Below are 11,734 nucleotides of genomic sequence, written 5' to 3' on the forward strand. Positions count from 1 at the left end.
GGATGACCATCTGCGACAATGGTTCCTGTTACTTGGAGTTATCTCCTGAACATGCCCTCTTCCACCAATGTGCAGAGGATATGCACAAAACCAAGTTGATGACTAATGTACAGAAAAGATCTGTAGGATTTCAGTGGTACCCAAAGTTATGCTTCCTCAAAAATGTTTGGACTGAATCACAGTCAATAGTCTTGGTTTTGTTTTCGTTTTCCCTCAGTGAACTTCTGTCCAAATAAAGTGTTTTCTCAAACAGGCAGATCTTTAGATTTTTAGAAGGAATCGGAAAGACAGGCAAAAAAAAAGTTGAGCATCTGACTATTCCAAAGTGCTTCAGAGACTTCACCAGAAAAGCTTTGCTATTTGTTTAATGTAATACATGCACACAAATGCTTTTTGTAAAATATATTCCCAAGTGTAAGGGTATGAATTATTATAATCATTGGGAAGATGACACATTGTCTTGTATTCTCAAAACTCTGAGAGGCATAGAATGACTAACCTGATTCAGAAAGTCTATGTATACCTACAGGTAATTCTACTGTAAATTAAAAAAAAAAAAAAAAAAAAAAGCAAAAAAAGTACAGTTATTAACATCTAAAGCAGTGAGAAAAATTGTCCTTTTTCAAATGGATGTGATTCCTTCTCTTGTGGGCCAGGAAGAATAGTGCAATCAATATAAGTAGTGATCATCTGAGATTTTAAGAGCAACCACTACCATTGGGGTAGGGAAATTCAAACAATCACTACATGCATGGCAAATGGCATCTGGTCTTACTTGTCAATAAGGTTTACCAAGCACCATCTCTTTGATATTAAAATAAAAAGGGAAGCTTGTGCAGAGATGGTAGATTGCACTGTTTTTAACTAGTAACTTAAAAATGCATCTCCTGAGACCCCAGGAGATTCAGGTGGCTATAATATTCACTCTTCACTGTACTGCAGACACCATAGAGGCAGGATGGGGGAACTTATGAGGAGGATGTCTCAACTGGAGTAAATAGGAGTGTTTCTAGATTTCTGGGTCTAGGTGCACATATTAGTTTGCATCCTGACAATCTATCAGGATGAGGCCATGGTGTGTACCATTTCCCTGGATACTCTTTTGTAAGCAGACTTGAGGTTGCAGGTTTGCAGATCATGGGATGGCACCATTTTAGTTCCTAGTCTGAACAGCCACATGCCAAGACAACAAAATAACCTGGAGCATGCATTTGCTTTGCAGTTGAGGCTGAGCTATCAATAGTAACCTTTACTAAAAGGAATTAAGGACTTTGTAAAGGCCCCTGCTAGGCTGGAAGCCTGATGTTATGATCTAGCCATATATCTGGCTGTCATTGACTCCTGAGTTCTGTTCTGGGCTTTGATGCTTTTGGCACCTGTAGTATTAGGCAGGTTACTTCTGTGCTCTGTACCTGCAGAAGGGAAGAATGATACTCCTCCTCCTCACAGACAGGTTATGCAAATTCATTAGTGACTGTGAAGGTCTTTGAAGTAGAAAATCACTGCATAATTGCTAAGTATTATTTAATAGTTCTTTTATAGTAGGCATTTCCTTTTGAATTACCCTGCTTGATGTTTCACTAAAATGACATCACGCACACTTGCAAATTATAGTGGCAGGTCATGTGCTTGCCAGTATAATGAAGCATGAAGGATTATAGACATCCCCCCTAAACAAATTAATTTGCAAGAAGTTATCTCTACTGGGGCCAGACTGTAGGTCTCTAGTTTCTCACATCCATGACACTAGCCATATACTCATTCTAGTCTATTTTTATTGATTTTTGTAACATTAATTTGAAACTGCTCTTTATGTCAATACCATCCAGGGTTTTTTTCCTTCTCAGATTAAATAACATTATTAGACCATGTGTGATCTATTAATTAAATACCAGAGGTTGAAACAGAATTACCATGTACAGTAATTGCACTTTGTGCAAGACCAGCAAAGAAAGAAAGAGAAACTAAAGTCATTTGACTTTGCACTGTCATGGTGCAAGAGCAATCTTTTGGCCCTTATGTTGTAATTTTATAAAGGCAGGCATAAGAATGCTGTGCAGTGACCATCTCAAATTTCTGCTCCAGGATATTTCATGCTTTGGTCACAAGGGCTGTGTCTACACTGCTGGACAAGAGTGCCTTGTGTACTTATTCCCCAAATATGACCCATTGAGGGAGCTGTAAGTCTCTCTACATGTGTCCAGGTCTTCACCTGCAAGCACACCTATATAATTAAGCGGTAGGACTCATGCCTTGGCTCGATGTGCAGCTATCCTGGGCCAGGGCAAACATCTGGGATGTGGGACTTTGGAAAGCATTGTGTATCCCACAACTGGAGACACAGTATGATTCCAGTGGCACTGGGAGATAGCCAGGCCCTTTTGTAATTCAGAGAGCAACAAGCTTTTTTTCAAAACTTCAAGCACAGCTATGCTGGTTCGATTCAATTATTTATTTCAAGACGTCCAACCTTACCTAGTACTTTAAAAAGGTGAATATTTTTTTTAGTTCATATATCTCTAATGCTTACACTACATCTTAAGATAATAACTCCATATAACTGGCTATTAGGAAGCAAAACCCATTTACTGGACTCATAAAAACAGGCTTTGGGCATGGGAGATTATTACTCTTTGGAATAATTTTTGGCTCATCTTTACAGTTATCACTTTACAAACATGGGTTTCTATAAATAAGTACAAAACTAGGAAAGCTTTCAGGACAAATATAACATAAAGATACGGAAATAAAGCATGTGCTTTTGCATACTTTTCCTAGATTTTTTGTTACTATTCCAGTATAAGGATTGTATGTAGTGGGACAAAGAATAACTGTCAATGTCTGTGTTCTCCACAAAAAGGAACATAATAGAGAAATACTTGCACTTTGGATGAAAAGGCACATACTTGGGACCTGCATTCCCCAAATGAAAACTGATATTCAGGAGAGATAGCAAAACTTAATGTTCTGGAGAGCAGAACATGCTGCTAAGTGTCTATGGCACCAGTGAAGTGGGAAAATGTCTGGACATGCTATTTGCCAAATAACTGTTATTTGTGAAGGAGTAACTCCAAACTCATATCCTACTGCTTTGGCACACTGAGTGATCCAACAAATGAAGACAGATGTTGACCCTGGTTTTTGATCTGCTGCGTGTAATTAAAGAAAAGAGTTTAAGAACATTTTTCTAGTAAATTAAAAAATATTTATATTTCTTTTTACTTCCAATATTACAGTGTATCATTTTTGCTATCCCCAGCTCATCTGAAGCCATAAAGAAATGGAAGAAACAGTGAAGCTGGAAAACCTGAAAGTGAAATTTTTATTTCCTGAGCTGTAAAAAACCCCAAGCACATGAGCATAAAAACAATCAACATAGTAACATAATAAATTCATATAGTCATTTATATTCGGTTGCTACAATTAACTTTTTCTCCCTCAAATCACAAAGATGAATTGTGCAATACCCTCTTAGCAGGGGGCAAAGCCAATAACAGAGACAGAAAGAAGCTCTGAGTGTTCAGATGAAAACCTTGAATCCTCAGATGGTCCAAGATGCTGGCCACTTTTCTTTCTCAGAGAAAAAGAGTCTTCCCAATATGTCTCCTCTTGGAAATGAGTTTCCCTCCAACAACCAAAACTGTTGGAGGGAAGAGGCCACTCTCTCTGCAGACTGTTGGCAGTGGTGTCACCCAGAGCCTTCAGGAGCCTGAGACTTCATTTGGCAGTCAGATCAGTAGTACAGCCCCTAAGATATCCTAATTTTTCTGTGTTATTGAATTAATGATAATTGCTGAATCTTGTAATTTAGAAACAGCATATGAAAAGTATATGCATACCCTGTTTAGAGGTGGCATTTCTTTGGCACATGATTTCTTCTGTATGAAGGGAGAAGCTCTACTTGCCTATAATGTGCTTCACCTAGTCTTCATGTAATGAGAGATTTTGTCTCTTTCTTTCTGTGTAAGTTTATTACACATTTTCCTTCTGAATAGCTGTTGTACTCAATATAAAGGAGAGAACATATATTCTCAAGAATATAAATATTCACTCTTTTAAAATTTGATTTTTATGGATGCTAGAATACAAACTCTACTTTGCTTCTTAATGAAATGCCATCTTCCATACACCCCCCAGCTCATCAGCTATTCAAAATGATTTCAGGTCACGCTCGGTTTAAAAATTAATTGAAAAGAAATTAGTCCCACAAGGGTATAGCTGTGAGCTGTAATTTTGACTGACAGTGGAATAAAAGACTGTGGATTTAATCATGTCACTTTTAAAAACATTTTATATATGCAAAATTTTTCAACTTGCCACAAGCATGTATGGCTTTATACTGATCTTGACATATGTCTATTCATCGGTGTAATGCAGGAGCACTATGGGAAAATGAATTAATTTCGGAATTACTTTGAGATACCCGTCACTATTATTTAATCAAAAATGTAACTAAAATTCTGAAAAAATTAACCAAACAAACCCTAACTCAAAGCCAAAAACCAAACATCAAACCCTTTCCCATTAAGTGAAGTGCTTTTCAGTCATCTGAGAAGTCATGGCATTGTATCTCTGATACGTGGTATATCCACAGTATTCCTCATGATACAGAAAATGAGACTGAACAGTTAGAATGTCATCAACATTTTGCAACACTACATGAATATAACAAAAATTTCCAGTGTGCTGTCCATGGTTCATCATATTGTTCAAATGTTGATCTTGACAAACAACTGGAACTGGCAGGATTAGAAGGAAAGTGCACCAGGGCACTGACTGTGGGCCTTGCTGAACCATCAGGCTCCCCATGACAGTGTCAGGTGTTTACAACATGGGGAAAAGGGTAAGGATGTGATTTCAGGCATGGTTTAACACTTTAAAGTGAATAAGTACTTTCTTTCCAAAGCAATTAGAAGTTTTGAACCCATTCCAAACCTATTTGGAACATCATAAAGTATTTCTCTCATGTATAACTGATTTGAATCATCAGCAGCCTGCAATTTTCAACTAATATGGTAACACCTTATTACTTATCCAGAAGTAAGCTAGAACTTATTAAAATACAAACCCCTCCCTCCACTCACAACCTGGTAACAACACTTCGTTCTGAGTTACTGATTCACTTTTGTTTAAAGTGATGATACACCCAGGTGACACTTTATCCCTCCAAACTTAAGATTTTTTGAAATAGGATGAGAACTAAATGTGTTCCTCCAAGAAAACCTTTTCTTATCTTTCAAAGGTGAGGTCACTAATATGAAGAACAGAAAAATCAGTAATTCCTTAGAAGAGTTACAAGCATGTTTCTTGGATTCTCCTTTAAGATTTTTTCCTATTAATTAGTTTGATTTTTCACCATCCTCCTTTCTCAACATAACCTGTGATAACATATCTCCAGTCCAGGCCTGAGGCTGTTTTAAAATTGCTCTACCAGCCTAAGGATTTAGAGACAGAGTTCTGCTTTAACTAAACAACTGTGCTGAAGAGTCAGCTTACATATTCAAAAGTCAGGTTTTGACACTGAGCTTGAAGGATACTCATGCTCTCCTTTTAGGGATACTGGCAGGACTGAATGAGGAAAAGTCTTTCTCATTTCAAATTCAAGAATCTATGGTGAGAGCACGTAGAAATATGAGGTTAAATGACAGTGACAGTGAAGAACAGCACATAGGTGAATATGTTACACAAGGACACTAGTATTCTGGCTAGAAGCCATCTGCCAACTGCTAGAGAGTGTTTTATAGACAAAGTTAACATACACATAGCACAAATGGTCAACTTTCCACCAGCTGTTTATGTCTGAGTCCAACAGATATATTAAGCAAGACGTGTAGGTGTAGAAATGTGCTAAGCTTAATTTCCTAAATAGGAAGTAAAAATGAGTGAATGTTTAAATGAGAAACATTTAAAATGCTATTTGGCTTTCTAGGGTAATAAACTTGCTTAAAAAATGTGACTTCTCAAAGAAGATCAGGAAAAAGTAAGGGTTTCCAGCAAGAAAATTGTTACCTTAGGAACACAGATATTCTGGATTTGTGAAAAACAGGATGAAACTGTAGACAAGTGTAGGTGTAAATGGTTACCGATAGGATTCAGGTTGGGGGTTTTTCCCCCAATTACCCAGAATTCTCAATTTGATACTGAAATTTATCACAGAAGTCAAGAAATAAAGATCTGAAAATTAAATCACGAAAAAATAAATACGAAGCTGGCAGAACCTTGAGCAGAAAATGGGGTGACCGAACTACATATTGACTTTCTATTACAAAAGGTTTTGGAAAAGAAAACAGAAAGTAGTATGCAGAGAAATCACAGAATGTGCCATTTCCGTGGCCATCTGCTATAAGGACATGACCGTCCAGCTGTGCTATTGTGAGAGGTGAGAAAAACAACCCCTCAAACAAGACCTGTAAAGAGAAAAAAATCCCTTGACAAGCCTGAAATCTTGTTTCACACCTCCCTCACCACAGGGGGTTTATGTTCCACCATACCATTTATTAAAGTTGTGTCCCGGGACAAACCTAAGCTGTAGAGCATGGTGATTCATGGAAAGCAAACGTAAGTTACGGTTATCACAAGACACAAGGGAAAACAGATTAAGCAACGGACTGCAACCAGAGAGTTTCTCCTAATTTTGAAGGTTATCACAGATTCTGGAATTATCCCTGGCACTTAAAAAGGTAAACGCTGTTTTTCAAATCAGTAAAACTGACAGTGCCAGAATTTCTTTACATCAGTTGATTGAAAATGCACTTAGAGAGAATGTCAGTAATACTTATATCGTAAATGTTTAAAGTTACTTTTTACTCACTTCTCCAACTCCAGTGTTTAGATAACAAAGTGGGTAAAAGAAAATCTCCAAGATAGTGATTCCAGCATCACAGGGGCTATAACGGGGCATAGCCTCAGACCTCAGACCTGTTAATGGTTGTTCATCAAAATCAGAAAGATAAAGCTTCTCTAAAGAGCAAAATAAATGAATAAACCACAGTTTTTCAGAACCCTTGTAAAAAGTAAACAAATAATATTAAAAATAAACAATCAGAAAAAAAGGAATTGCATGATTCAGTTTTGACTTAGGACCTTAAAAAAGCTAGGCGTGTTTGGCAGGTTAATAAATGGTTAGAATGGTGGTGCCATAGTCAGGGGTTTGGCTGTTTAGAACATGGGGCTCCATTTGGGAGGCCAGATCTACTGGAGGCTGGTGGAGCTGGTCTGACAAAGAAGGGGAAGAGCTGTTTTGGTAGGAGGCTTGCCAGGCTGGTCAGGAAAGCTTTAAACTAGATGTGTTGGGGGAGGGGAGCATTGATCCATCCCAACACTCCTGGTCAGTTGCCAGCACCTGTAATAAGTGCTTGGAGCTATGTAGAGATGTTCCAGCTGCCCCAGCCATTGAGTCGGCTTCATTTGGAGTTCGGCTAAGGTGCCTCTATACAAACGCCCGTAGTGTGTGGAACAAACAAGAGGAATTAGAGATGTGTGCAAGGCTATGGGAATATGATGTCATTGGTATCACAGAAACATGGTGGGATGGCTCCTATGACTGGAATGTCGGAATGGAAGGTTACAGGCTGTTTAGAAAAGACAGGCCAGGCAGACGGGGAGGGGGTGTTGCTATCTATGTCAGTGATAGGCTAGAGAGTATGGAACTCTGTCTGGGGACGGGTGATGAGGTAACAGAGTGTTTGTGGGTCAGGATCAAAGGGAAAACAGCAACAGGGGACATACGGTGGGGATTTGTTACAGGCTGCCTGATCAAGAGGACTCTGTGGATGAAGCGCTCTACAGACAGCCTCACGCTCGCAGGCCCTTGTCCTCATGGGGGACTTCAACCATCCTGACGTCTGTTGGAGGGACGGTACGGCCCAGCACAAGCAATCCAGGAGGTTCCTCGATTGTGTGGAAGACAACTTCCTCTGTCAAGCAGTAGAGGAGCTGACGAGGAGAGGTGCCATGCTGGACCTTGTGCTCACCAACAGGGAGGGACTGGTTGGAAATGTGACGCTCCAGGGCAGCCTTGGCTCTAGTGATCACGAGATGGTTGAGTTTGAGATCCTCAGGACAGTGAGAAGAGTGTGCAGCAAGCTCACTGCCCTGGACTTCAAGAAAGAAGACTTTGGCATCTTCAGGAACCTCCTTAGTAAGGTTCCATGGGATACAGTCCTAGAGGGAAGGGGGGTCCAAGACTGCTGGTCGATATTCAAGGATCACCTGCTACGTGCTCAAGAGCGTTGCATCCCGACTAGAAGAAAGTGCAGCAGGAGGGCCAGGAGACCTCCATGGATGGACAAGGAGCTGCTGAGGAAACTTAGAGGGAAAAAAGAAGCTTATAGAAGGTGGAAGCGAGGACAGGCGGCCTGGGAAGAATATAGGAGCATTGCCCGAGAAGCTAGGGACCAGGTTAGGAAAGCTAAGGCCCAGCTAGAATTAAGTTTGGCAAGGGATGTAAAAGATAACAGGAAAGGATTCTATAGATACGTAGCAAATAAAAGACAGACTAGGGACAATGTGGGCCCTCTCCAGAAGCTATCAGGAGAACTGTCTACCATGGATTTGGAGAAGGCTGAGGTTCTTAATGACTTCTTTTCCTCAGTCTTCACCAGCAAATGCTCTGACCACATCACGAAAGTCTTGGAAAGCAAATGCAGGGACTGTGAGAATGAAGACCTTAGGCCCATTGTAGGAGAGCATCAGGTTCGAGACCATCTTAAGAACCTGAACGTGCGCAAGTCCATGGGACCTGATGAAATCCATCCACGGGTCCTGAAGGAGCTGGCGAATGAAGTTGCTAAACCACTGTCCATCATATTTGAAAAATCCTGGCAGTCAGGTGAAGTTCCCGATGACTGGAAAAAGGGTAATATAACCCCCATTTTCAAGAAGGGGAAGGTGGAAGACCCAGGGAAATACAGATCAGTCAGTCTCACCTCTGCGCCTGGCAAAATCTTGGAACAGTTTCTCCTGAGAAACATGCTAAGGCACATGAAAAACAACGAGGTGGTTGGTGACAGCCAACATGGCTTCACTGAGGGGAAATCCTGCCTGACCAATTTGGTGGCCTTCTATGATGGAGCCACGGAACTGATGGACAGGGGCAGAGCAGTTGACGTCATCTACCTGGACTTGTGCAAAGCGTTCGACACTGTCCTGCATGACATCCTTGTCTCTAAATTGGAGAGACATCAATTTGATAGATGGACCACTCGGTGGATAAAAAATTGGCTCGATGGTCGCACGCAAAGAGTTGTGGTAAATGGCTCGATGTCCAGTTGGAAACCTGTAACGAGTGGTGTCCCTCAGGGATCGGTGTTGGGACCGGTCCTGTTCAACATCTTTGTCGACAACATGGACAGTGAGATTGAGTGCGCCCTCAGCAAGTTTGCCGACGACACCAAGCTGTGTGGTTCAGTTGATACGCTGGAGGGAAGGGATGCCATTCAGAGGGACCTTGACATGCTGGTGAGGTGGGCTGATGCCAAACTTATGAAGTTTAACCAAGCCAAGTGTAAGGTCCTACACCTGGGTCGGGGCAATCCCAGGCACTGCTACAGGTTGGGCAGAGAAGAGATTCAGAGCAGCCCTGCAGAAAAGGACTTGGGGGTGTTGGTTGATGAGAAGCTTAACATGAGCCGGCAGTGTGCACTTGCAGCCCAGAAAGCCAACCGTATCCTGGGCTGCATCAAAAGAAGCGTGACCAGCAGGTCGAAGGAGGTGATCCTGCCCCTCTACTCTGCTCTTGTGAGACCTCACTTGGAGTTCTGCGTACAGTTCTGGTGTCCTCAACATAAAAAGGACATGGAGCTGTTGGAGCGAGTCCAGAGGAGGGCCACGAGGGTGATAAGAGGGCTGGAGCACCTCCCGTATGAAGATAGGCTGAGAGAGTTGGGGCTGTTCAGCCTGGAGAAGAGAAGGCTGCATGGAGACCTCATAGCAGCCTTCCAGTATCTGAAGGGGGTCTACAAGGATGCTGGGGAGGGACTCTTCCTTAGGGACTGTAGTGGTAGGACAAGGGGTAATGGGTTCAAACTTAAACAGGGGAAGTTTAGATTAGATATAAGGAAGAAGTTCTTTCCAGTGAGGGTGGTGAAGCACTGGAATGGGTTGCCCAAGGAAGTTGTGGATGCTCCATCCCTGGCGGTGTTCAAGGCCAGGTTGGACAGAGCCTTGAACCACGTGGTTTAGGGCAAGGTGTCCCTGCCCATGGCAGGGGGGTTGGAACTAGATGATCTTAAGGTCCTTTCCAACCCTTACGATTCTATGATTCTATGATTCTATGACTTAAAAACATATGAATGCTTACAAGTACTTTAGTGAAAGTCATTAGAAAAAAACATGAGACCTGTGAGGGTGAAGAGCACCTCCTTTTTTGAATATTTTCCCCAAATTAAGGAATGAAATTGCTGAAAGCTGCTGAATCAAGCTCCTGTCAGTACCTCTGAGGTTTTCTGTTTAAGTTTTGTTTTTCCTGACAAATTCACTTGGGGAAAAAAAAAAAAAGAAGAACAAAAATATCTCTACAAGTATTGGGATTAGGAGGACACTTTGAATTTCGACTTCTAGAGAAAAGACATTAATTCAGTGGATGACGTGCCTTAGTGGAGCTGCAGGTCAAGCCCCACAGGACTCCTAACTAACTCACCAGGCATCTTCCAAAGAGTGCATACAATAAGAAACTGAGAACAGCAGAGAAGGTTCATAAGCAGAAAAGAGAAGACCATGTCCAAAAAGTTAATCACATACAGGAAAAACTTATAAGCCATTTATATTGCTGGAGCTTTTAATTTATTGTGCTGTTTTAGAAATTGTGTGATTATTTACTCTAATATCTAATGTGCAAAGGCAGTGTTAAATAGCAGTAATAGGTTGAAATGTTTTGAGAGAGCTGTATGTCACTATACAGCTAAGCACTCAGCTAATAGATATGGGGGATCCATGAATGCTGAATGAGAACAATGTAATTATGGCAGTCATCCAAGAGCAAATGAAAGGATGGGGATATGGTTTTTAATGGCTTACATTTGAAATACTTGGTTTCCAGCTCTTTGTTAGACAAAAGGGAAAAAGAACTGGAGAAAGCCACCCTGGAGAAGACCGATGGCTGGTCCGATTCTTGTAATGTTCTTAAATTTGACATTTCAGTGAATAAAGTGTGGGGTGATTTGAAGTGCACACGTATTTTCCCAGTGGCTCTAATAGCTGTATCTCTCACTGGATTTTGTAGCTTCACTGAATGTGTTTCACTTCACAATTGACAAGAAAAACTAAATGCACACATGTTGTCTGATACAATGGCTCAGTTGACAAGCAGTCACCTGTCACAGTTCAGTGCCTTGGTTTCTTTAGAACATGTGACCATGTTCTTAGAGTGGTAATTGATACTTCACAGGTAAAAGTATTTGTGTGTTTTACTTCAAAGTGTTCATTTCAACCTTAGATATGAAAGATCTTCCATTTAGTATTGAATTCAGAGGGAACATGAGGGTTTAGGCACTCAGATTTCTAAAGAGAGGGAAAAGTTGTGGCTACAGACATTTTGACTGCATCCTTCTCTAACTGATCTGGGAACCTGATCCAACAGATGATGACTCGTTTGGTTCCCTTTAGCTGCAGAAGCCACTTTTCTTTTCAGTGTAAAACCGGACATGAAGAGGGAAAGTTGGTGCATGCCCAGGTCATGCCCCATATGGAAACAAGAGGTAATTGGGGCATATTCCAGCCCAGAGCCAGGAATTCA

The sequence above is a fragment of the Strigops habroptila genome, chromosome 2, assembly GCF_004027225.2.
Source record: "Strigops habroptila isolate Jane chromosome 2, bStrHab1.2.pri, whole genome shotgun sequence".
NCBI lineage: Eukaryota > Metazoa > Chordata > Aves > Psittaciformes > Psittacidae > Strigops > Strigops habroptila.